Source organism: Nicotiana tomentosiformis, chromosome 8 (assembly GCF_000390325.3).
Source record: "Nicotiana tomentosiformis chromosome 8, ASM39032v3, whole genome shotgun sequence".
NCBI classification, from domain to species: Eukaryota; Viridiplantae; Streptophyta; class Magnoliopsida; order Solanales; family Solanaceae; genus Nicotiana; species Nicotiana tomentosiformis.
The window spans coordinates 45,503,839-45,514,910 of NC_090819.1; the positions used below are offsets into that span (position 1 = coordinate 45,503,839).

Consider the following 11,072-nt stretch of genomic DNA (forward strand, 5'->3'; position numbering starts at 1 on the left):
AGAAAGCTTAGCAGAGCCTGAACAAAACTCAAAGGAGTCTAAGACTAGTAGAATTTAAAAGAGATGAAATGTTGCCCTGATAGTAGAATAAGGGTGTGATTGTGATAGATAAAGGATGATGTTTGGGCCTTCGACTGAGTAATGATTTGAAGAGGATTTCATGGATTGTACGAAATTAAAAACATAGGGTAAATCACATTGGGATGCTATAAAATACGATTATTGAAGTACAATATCGCCGCTAAGTGGATCAGGAAAATCACTTCAAATATTCCTCGATGCAACGTAAGCCCTAGTGTCAAGGTATTACGTAAGAAGTTTTAAGTTATCAGTGGTATATTATAGATCAATTTTGAGGTGAATCAACAATGGATGGACAGAAGTCACAAAGTATGAGATGAGAATAGGCTGTCATTCTTAAGATGAACAAGTAATGAGGAAGCATTAAAGGACTTAGATTTATACATATGGGATAAGTAACGAAAGTAACCTAGAGTTCGGTAGCAGGCCACAGTAACGATAAATCGAAGTAAGAGTCATGGTATAGTATGACCCACCTAGATGCAGTAAAGTCATATGGATAGATAAACGGATCTATGAAATTAAGATATAGAAATATTCGTAAGTTCAACAGAGTACCGAGCGAAGAACTTTAGTATACCTATAGATGCCCAGAGACACATTTTATCAAGCTCTGTATGTGTTTACAAAGTAAGGCCTAGAGATTGGCTAAAAGCTGGAGGAAAAAGGAGAGAGGTGTCGCATAGGCGCACTTACAAGGTCAGTATCAGGTTGCATGATAGAAGGTAGAAACAGTTACGAGATTGGAGGGAAGCCGTGGTGTGGGAAGGAGGCCTAAAGGGGGGAATGCCCTGGCCTTTGGATTTATTCGCAGAACAGTTACCTAAATGGCAAGAAGTGTATTAAAGTATTCGCAAGAGCTATGGGTTATGAGAATGATAAGTACATTAGTCAACATTCGAGGACGAATGTTCCAAAGGGGGGAATGATATTACACCCCATGATTTTGTACGTGAAAGTACGCCATAAGTAAATTGATGGAAGATCGGAACTGAGATACTACATCCCGCATTTTCGTGTGTTAAAGTTTCGTCGTAAGTTAATCGACGTAAGTTCGGGGATGAGATTTTATTGAGATCATAAGCATTATGCTATTTCAAACACATGATGAGTAAATTCATAAAGGTGAGAAGGTATGCAAATAGAAGAAAATGAGTTTCATTAAAGGTTGTCGATTTGGGATAAAATACAGGCCGAGCGATAATACCCGATATTTAGGACTAGTACCATACAAGGTACCATATGGCTATGATAGTAAGGTGTATAAAGTGTATTAATAGTGAGTAGTATTTTATGTAATTTGAGATAATTCTTAATTATGTGGGTAATTGGTTAATTATTGGACTAGTGGGGGAATTAATGGATTGATTAAGAAAAGGGGTGGATAATTGGATAAGTGAGGGGGCACTCACATGGCAGCACCCCTTAAATCACATGAATGACTCTTTAAATCATTACATTATGTGACAAAAGTTGGATAAGTTTGAGGGATCTTACCTTTAACGTGGCAGCCCATGAATTTGTTAAGAAAAGCCACTAAGTGACTCATACAAGATGAGAAAAGGTGTTACACTATTAGAGCATGACAAGGATTAACATTTTCTTTAGACTTCTACACGTGAATTGCCAAAATACATTTACCTTAACAATGCAAGATAATGTTTTCTTACCCCCCCCAGATTAGAATATGAAGCATTACGTTGCAGAGAGATTGCATACGTGATTTGCAATGATCGGAACAGCAACGTGAGATTTTGCAAATTTAAGGGAAGTACGGTTCAATCTTTCTGTAAAATATCACATGGATGTTTCCCTACTCCAGGTATGTTAAGGCTATCCCTTCTTTCTTTTGGTGCGATCTATACAACACGAATGAAATGAGCAAATGCACAACTTCCATAAATGACTCTATTCATAGAAATATTAGGGGTGTCTATATTCTTGATTCCCCACGTGAATTACTATTGTATCTTCTGTTCATGGGTCTTAGAAAAATACGTATTTGATAAAATTTATCCGACATGCATATTATTTTTATGACATTTCGAGAAAATCTTATTAACGTATTTCTTATGCATTTCATACATTTATACATGTATATTGACCCATGACCAGATGGCATTATATACGCGTATATTATATGTATATGGGATATGGGAAAAGGTTACGGCATTATATACGCACCACCACCTGATCAGCTGGTATACGTTGATGATTTGCCCATATTGGCCGAAATGATATGATGGGATGCCCTCAGAGGCTTGATAATGTTATGAACGGATATACCTATGCATGGTATGACATTTATACGCATATGCATGACATTATAAAAATGAAATGATTCACAGAGCTATGCAGACATACATATCGAGTCTTTTACTCCATGTTTCTCTCATGTCTATTATTTACTGATTTCCATTCCTTACATACTCGGTACATTATGTGTACTGACATTCATTTTGCTTGGGGACGCTGCGTTTCATGCTCGCAGGTCCCGATAGACAGGTCAAGAGTCCTCCAAATAGGCTATCAGCTCAGCGAAAGATGTTGGTGCGCTCCATTTGCTCCGAAGTTGCTTATTTGGTCAGTATAATTAGGACATGTATTGATTGGTATGGCGGGACTCAGTCCCAACCTTTATGATATTTATGTACTCTTAGAGGCTTGTAGACAGATGTCAGGTATATGAAAGATTGTATGGCCTTGTCAGCCTATGTTTTGAGTTTACAAATGATCATGTTGGCCTTATAGGCCCGTATGTCACGTGTGTAAGTTTTTATATCAGGTTGGGTCATCCTATATGGAGTACTCCCCCATGTTTATTATGGTTAGCCCATGATGGCCCGTTTGGCCCATTTTCCAATGAAAGTATGATAAGAATGATATGCTATGTTGGTACTTGGTTGAGTAAGGTATCGGGTTTCCGTTGCGATCCATCGGTTTGGGTCATGACATCTGGTTTCCTTAATTGCGATCGCGGAGGATAGAACGCGATCGCGTAGGGTTGTTAGATGACTGAGTAGGATTTGTTTATCGCGTTCGCGAGTCCAGAGTCACGTTTCCGGAGGTTGAGGCATTTGTTCAGTGCGTTCGCGAGCCTTGTGATATTTTCGTGTAGTAGGAAGGAAGGCCTAAGGATGTCAGGCATTTGTTCTTCGCGATCGCGAAATGTGGTATGCGATCGCGTAGCTCTAGGAATTTGTTCATCACGTTCGCGTCTGTGGTGTTGCGTTCGCGAAAGAGAAATTTTAGCTGGTGAGCATTTGTTCTATGTGAACGAGTGGAATTGTTTCGTGAAGTGTAATAGCTAGGCAGATCATATTAAATCTCATTTCGGGGGTTTCGGCCATTTTATCATTTCGGGAGCTATGAAGCTCGGATTGAGGCGATTCTTGAAGCAATTTTCACCAAATGAATTGGGGTAAGTGTTCTCTACTCAATTTTGGTTATATTTCATGAATCTATCTTCATTTTGGGTAATTGGATTGTGAGTTTTAAAGAGGAAATTGGGGGTTTTGGCCTACAGTTTCATAATATGAATTTTTGGAGTTTTGAACATCGAATTGGAGTCGGATTTAACTGAAACTGGTGTGGTTGGACTCGTAATTGAATGGGTTATCAGATTTTATAAATTTTGTCGGGTTCTGAGGTGCGGGTCCGGGTTGGGCTTTTGGCCGATTTTGGGCTTTTGATTCAAGATTTGATCTTTTCGATCGGGATTGGTTCCTTTAGCATTGTTTGATGCATTTAAGTTATTTTTAGTTAGTTTCGAGCCGTTCAGAGGTCAGAACGCATGGGATGGCATCTTTAGAGCATCGCTTGGCTTGCTCGGCATTGGTATTGGCTTGTTCGAGGTAAGTAACTCTTCTAATCTTAGTGCTGAGGGTATAAAACCTTGAAATATGTGTTATGTGATTGGTATTGAGGTGACGCACATGCTAGGTGAGGGGCGTGTGAGCCTGCACCATGTAAATTGGGACGCTGTTGTCCTATGGCACTGTATAGTGGTCCTATTTTGTTGATATCTGTGTTTTCACCGTGTTATAAAGTAATTGAGTTGTCAATCATGCAAGATATCATGTTTAGGCATTATGCCAATATTGTTTGGACCCATAGTGGTCATTTCTTACTGTCATCTCACTGATTTCATTGATATTTCGTACTCAGTCATATTTATGCATTCATACCATATCTCAGTCTCAGATATTATTTATTGATACATCATATCATTATTGTCGAGCTAGTTTCATGACAATGTGAGCCCGTGACTGAGACTGGAGAGATTGATGACTGAGTGAGGCCGAGGGCCTGAGTGAGAGTGATATTTTGGGATCGGGCGGCATGCCGCAGCATATTATATTGATTATATTTTTTTATATATATATATTATTGGATCGGGTTGCACGCCGCAACAATATTGGATCGGGTTGCACACCGCAACAATATTGGATCGGGCTGCACGCCGCAACAATATAGCGCTTGGGTTGAAGGAGCCCCTCCGGAGTCTGCACAGTCCCAGTGAGCGCAGTCGACTATAAACAGGGATCGGGCTGCATACCGCAGCGGGTATTGTGCAGTGCTGAGTGATTGAGTGTGGTGAGCATAGTGAGAGAGAATGCGAGATAGTGAGGTTGAGTACTCTGAGAGTGTGATTACATTAGCTCATCATCGAGATGCATTGCATTTGATATGCTTACTTGTGATACATGCATAGAGGTGCATTTTCTTCTACTACTCAGTTGTTGGGACATTTATGATTTTACCTGTATCTTGACATGTAGGCATATAGAAGTACTTTACTCATGCTATCTGAAAATGAGACATCTTACTTATTATTGAAAGAAGTTTTGGGAAAAATTACAGTTTTCAAACTTACTCGTATTTTGGCTTTTTCGGTAAAAGTTTTGGGTTTTCACTGAGATACTTGAAAAGAAATGCCTACTTTTCTGGAAATGTGAATAAATTGAGCCTTTTATTTCTGAGATACTCTTTTATTACTTGTACTATGCTGTTATGTTGAGTTGTGGAATATTGGTATTGGACTCGACCTTCGTGTTAGCTCATCACTACTTTCAACCTAAGGTTAGATTTGTTACATATTGAGTACATAGGATCAGTTGTACTCATACTACACTTCTGCACTTTGCGTGCAGATGTTGGCTGCTGATGTTGCTGTGTTCGATAGGAGCTGGATTGAAGATGTACCTGCATCCCGACTGTAGCTGCCTCTTGTTCGTGGTAGCTTTAGATCTGTAAAAACTCTGTTTTTCATTCCCGCTTTGTAAACTCCATTCTTAGAAGCTCATGATTTGTACTACCAGTTCTTGGGGAATGTATTAGATTCAAATATTTCATTACTTAATTGCTTCATTAATTGTTATTGGAATTTGTTAGTGGTTAATTGGCTTACCTAGCAGGTTGGGTTAGGTGCCATCACGACTAGTCGAATTTTGGGTCGTGACAGAACTTTAGAGGGGTAGCCCTCAACTTAGCCAGACGAGGCCTACCTGCAAGTTGAATGTCAATCAAGGATGACGAGGCCATAATTTCAATCATCTAAAAATAATGTCTATCTCATCTAAGGTGTAAACATACCTAAAAGCTCATATATATAACTGTGCAGGCCGACAAAGCTGCCATGAACGTCTACAACAAGCAATATGAAACTGAATATGTACATAGAGCTGGCAAAGCCACAATACTAATGTACAACATATACATGACTCATCTACAAGACTCTAGAGATAAGAGAATTGTATCATGGTCCGGACAGATCCCGACCGACCCATCAAGTTTGTATACACAAAATGAACTCCAAAGTCTAGACCTAGTAACTCCGGGGGAGTGGAGCTTACCAATCAAGCTGATGTTTGGATATGTCTACTAGGAAGGTCTATCCGACTGTCTATCAGAACCTGCAGGCATGAAATGCAGCGTCCCCGACAAAAGGGACGTCAGTATAAAATAATGTACCTAGTATGTGAGGCAATAGGATAACTAAAAGCTGAAACTGAACTAATAACATAATAATTGAAAGTAATTGGGAGTCAAAGATGATCTGAAGATATGCTTACCTACTAATACCGACTCAATTCTCTCAATATAGTAAGTAAAATAGATATCTGGCCGTATAAGGCTCAGTATGGATAACTGCTAGGCAATAGTAGGCTCGCTCATAGGCGCTCGGCCATACTAGTATAAGTATATAAATCACTACTCGTCTATTTTCGACTCGCTCATAGGCGCACGACCACAGTAGGCTCGGTATATAACTAACCATCAGATCTGAGGTTGCGCAATAGGGGCCTTCCCACCGACACTACTACAAAAATTACTTTTAGTGGCCACCATTTAGAGAAAATAAATTAATTGTTGGTACTTCATTTCCTACGCCAAATTATTATAGGCAAATGAGCATTAGCGAAAAAAAACACATCTTTACCGGCAATTGAATATAATGGCCCGTAATAGGTAATAGTAGTAGATAGCCAATTTATTCTTCCCTCGAAAGCTTTTCATTTTGCCGCCTATAACATTTGGTCATTCCCTCCCATTTCTTCCCTGAAAATAAGAAAACAGACCCAGCTAGGGAAATTGGAAAGAATAAAATAAGCAAAACGACTCTCCTCTCTCAAACTGATGATGTAGTTGCAAAAATCTGCATCGCCGCCAACCAAGTACCAACTCATCTCTTTCTCCATCACAAGCCCCCATTTATCGCATCTCAACATTGCCGGCCACCATCTCCAGGTAATCCAGCGCGTCTCTCTCCACTCTCTATCTCTATTTTGCGTTTTTAATTTGATAAGATATGATCCTGATAGAGTATGTGAGGAAACATAGAGAAGGGAACTAGATTGAGTTTAGAGGAATTGAAGGTTGATGAAATGTGAAAAAAATTGTAGATTAATATTTTATGACCTAATCTTAGTGTGGGGGGTGAAGGCAGTGATGAGATTGGGTTACTACTGCAAATTTGGTATCTAAGCATGTTCTAGGGTTCATGAATTAGAAACCCTTGATAAATTGGAATGTAAACTAAAAATTTCAGAATAGATGTGTGAATTACTTTTTCTTCCTTTGCAATAACTATACTAGTAAATTACTTGCCACTCATCATTTTGGCATAATTTTGTATCATATGCACTATCAATAGAATTAGATTCTTAAATATTTTTTGATAGTAATTACACTATTATTATATAGAATATATGGAAATAGAATGGTAATTTACTTGTTCTCTCCAAACAATTCTAATGATCTTTTCAAGTGAATGTATTAATCTTTTGTTGTTGGCAAGCAGTGGAAGACTAATGATTTACTTATTCACTATGGCACTTTAAATAATTTTGTAAAGAGAAAGATTGGACCTTAGCTTTTCAGGTGTTTAAAATGACTTGGAAGATCTATTTAGTTTTGACAAGTTGGAAAAGGGAAACTAAAGTTGGGAAAGCAGATAGATGTTTTTCTTGCTCACTCCAAAAGATATCTACATGATATTTATATGCTAAAGATTTTCGCTCTTTTCATTATTTAATAAAATGAGCATCCTGGGTTTCATCGGGACGATATATTTGCTATGTAGATACTTGATATAGCTAATATGGGTTGTGGTAATTCATGTCTATATAATGGCATGGTGACACTGATATTTTTAATACTTAATGTTCAGATAAGTTAAAATAAAATATTATCTCTCAATTGTTTTAGAAGCCTTTTCAATTAATGAGTAACATACTAGCTGATAGCTGGCATCAAGCTTATGTGGTAAGCATGAATCACATGTGACCTTAAGATAGCAGGTTGGGACCCTGCCTCCGTCTGATCTTCTCAATAACTATGAATTGCTTGAGAAATAGCAGAATAAATATTTTCTTTCTAAAATCAATAATATTTTGAATAAATATTTAACAGGAAAGTACCACGGTTATGATAGGTAAGTAGACAATACTGTGGTTTAGATTTCTCTCTTTTTGGTTTGGTTGTGAGATAAAATTTTCTTTTTCTTGATGGAGTCAAGAGTAAATCACTCTACTTACATTCTACCATATTCAAGCTGATTATTGGATTGATGGTTGTACTTTAATGGCAAAAATTAGTTTTATTTTTTCTTACATGATGATACACTTTATGTGCATATATTCTTAAAATTATATTGGATTGATTGTTGGACCTTAATGAACATGCGACTGACATGAGCATCTTATTATTATGTATTTGTAGCTTCCTGTCTTTGTAGTTGTACCATTTCGAATCTATGTAAAGAATGAGGTTTATAAATCTGATGGAAAAATATTTCTTATGGCATGAACTTGCAGCTTTAAAACAGTTTTGGGTGTTTTATTTTGCTACAGCATGTATACATCATGGATTGTGATCTTACCAAGATGTAAATATATCTTTAGACACATAAGCATATACCATATAAGTATAAAATGTGACTCTATTCAGTTACTTAAAGATCTTATATGGTCTTTCATTTTTAGAATATTATATTTTGTAGCATTTTCTATATATATTAAGTCTCTTATGCCAATAACATCCATAAACAAGCATCACAAGCACCATGGATTCTATTTCAGTTACAAAGTATTGTTGAAAATACCCCAATCTCATGATGCTGCACTTGCATTAAATATGTTAACATAATGCTCTTTTCCTTTTTTACTTATGCTCAATTTGTTATGGAATAGAAAACAGATAACTATAAAGCTCAATCTTTTATTTGTGAAATCGTTTCATATCATTCATTCTTCTAAACCATCACGGGGAAGTGTTCCTTCTGACAATAGTAGTTTGCTCTAATATTTTTCACCTATAGATAGGCATGGACACTTTCTCTTGATTTTAAATGCATGAACAATATTCTAGCCTCCTTTATTGTTCATCAAAATGAGAAGGGATTGGTAGTTTATTAAGTAATGGAATTGTTGGTTTACAAGTTAATAGTTTAAAACATGTGAAGGAATAAATGGTTTATGCTTGCATCATAACCTTGTGCTAGCTATTATAATATCTGGAGAGCTTGTAAGCAAATTTTGAAAAGTCCAAGATGCTTATAACTATGATCGACTGAAAGTTCGAAAAGAACAAGAAAATATGTGCCTAGTCATGTTATTGTTTTAGGCAGTTACACTATGTTGATACAAATTTTCAATATAAAGTATCTTTCAGTTAATTAAGATGCTTCTATTAATGTCTAAACTTCCAGCTTCCTCTTTTTTTTTATTTGTGAGACTTTTAGGTCCTTCCTCATATAATTTTCTTTTTTTCCAGGTGGTCGGGCTCTGTGCCAAGTCAAGGAAAGCTGTCAGTTCTCCTGTCGAGCATTTAAGCCTTCACTATCAGGTTAGTTTTTTAATTTCATATCCTCAAATTTTTATATATCGTTCTATTTTTAATGATATCTTGTAAACTTTTGTTTATACTGGTTCTCCAACTTGACACATCTGAGAAGAGTGAACTGCACAAGTTACAGCAACTGAAGGATGAACAAGGCTTGCTTGAAAAAGAGGAAGCTGGAAGCTTGAATCGCGAATACACTATGTTGATACAAATTTGCTTCTATTAAGAGTCCAAATGGATAGTGAGTGATTTATAAAGCAAGCTCCAACTAGCCTGGGATTGAGGCATAATAGTTGTTGTACACTTGTACTACAATCATATACTTGTAAAAGCCAATCTGATAGTCCAACTAATCTGAGCTCTATTTAACTTACAAAAATCTATTTTTAAGGCATTTGTTTTCCTCTAAATCAAACATGTATGCCATGATATATGAATTTAATACTTTTGCTCGATAAACATCCCAGTTGAAGACTATAATATTTCATCTATTGACATAGTTATTTTGTAATTTCAGGTCATATAGTCTATGATCGATAATTTAGCGGGTGGAAAGTTTCCATATGATGAAGCATTGCATAAATTATTTTAAGACTACTCATTTTTTAGGATTAGTTATATAATGACATTAGCTATTTGCTTCAAACAATATAAGTTTATTTTTTAAGTTACTGTGATATTAATCTTTTGGATTAGTACTTCCTTTTGTTTGTTAAGATTTAATGAAATACGCTATGTTTTTATGAATCAATATTATTATGTTTTATTATTTGGATCATTTTTTGAACGAATGTAGTAGCTATTATTAATGGTGGCTAAACTATTATTGTTATAGCTTTTAGTGACAATTTAATAGGATATTGTAGCCATTATAATTGTTGTTAAAGATGATTTTTAGCGATAATTTAATTAAATTTACAGCCATTAAAATGGATGATATAAAGGCATACTAATACGTTTTCAGAAGAAATATTATAGGCATTCTAATTGCCACAAAATAATTATCGCTAAAGGTATGGACCTTTAGCGACAATTGTTTTAAATTTAGCGGTTATAAAAATGGACGTAAAAAGAGTATTAATAGCCGTTTTAGATTGGATTTAGCAACTATCATAATTGCCGCAAACAATTGCCGTTAAAGCAAATGATATTTAGCGGCAATACGTCAGACCTTTTACCAGCTTTCATGAAAAATGCCGCTAAAGGCTTTGCCGACCCTGATTTCAACGGTAAATATCAATGGCCGGTAAATGATATAGCGGCTATTGTTATTGCCGCCAATGCCCGTTTTTATTGCCGCTAAAGCCCCTTTTGTTGTAGTGCGATTATAGCTCGATATTGGTGAACATACTGTAATACTGTACGTATATATAGACCCTCTACTCTCTTGACTGAAAAAAGATAATACTTAACTGAATATAAAGTCCCGATAAGAGAGAATACAATAATTTATGAGACTAGGATAATGTACATAAATTTAGAAATACGAACTTCTGTTTATGTCTCGCCACCCAATGTGTTTAGTTAGGGGATCATGCCAAAATGTAGGAAAGGCTTAGCCTTAATGTAAGGACCCGTAAAAATTTAAACCAAAAAAAAACTCGGGGTTTCATGGTGCCAAGATAGATTCCTGCGTTATTATAGTA

At 36.3% G+C, this 11,072-nt stretch overlaps 1 long non-coding RNA gene across 1 annotated transcript; it reads left to right on the top strand.

Annotated features, from left to right (window-relative positions):
- Nucleotides 1-6,603: 6,603 nt before the first annotated feature.
- LOC104112715 (uncharacterized) lies at nucleotides 6,604-9,925 on the top strand. The gene is made up of 3 exons (XR_011410299.1): nucleotides 6,604-6,831; nucleotides 9,358-9,429; nucleotides 9,539-9,925. It is a non-coding gene; the product is annotated as an uncharacterized lncRNA (long non-coding RNA).
- Nucleotides 9,926-11,072: the final 1,147 nt, after the last annotated feature.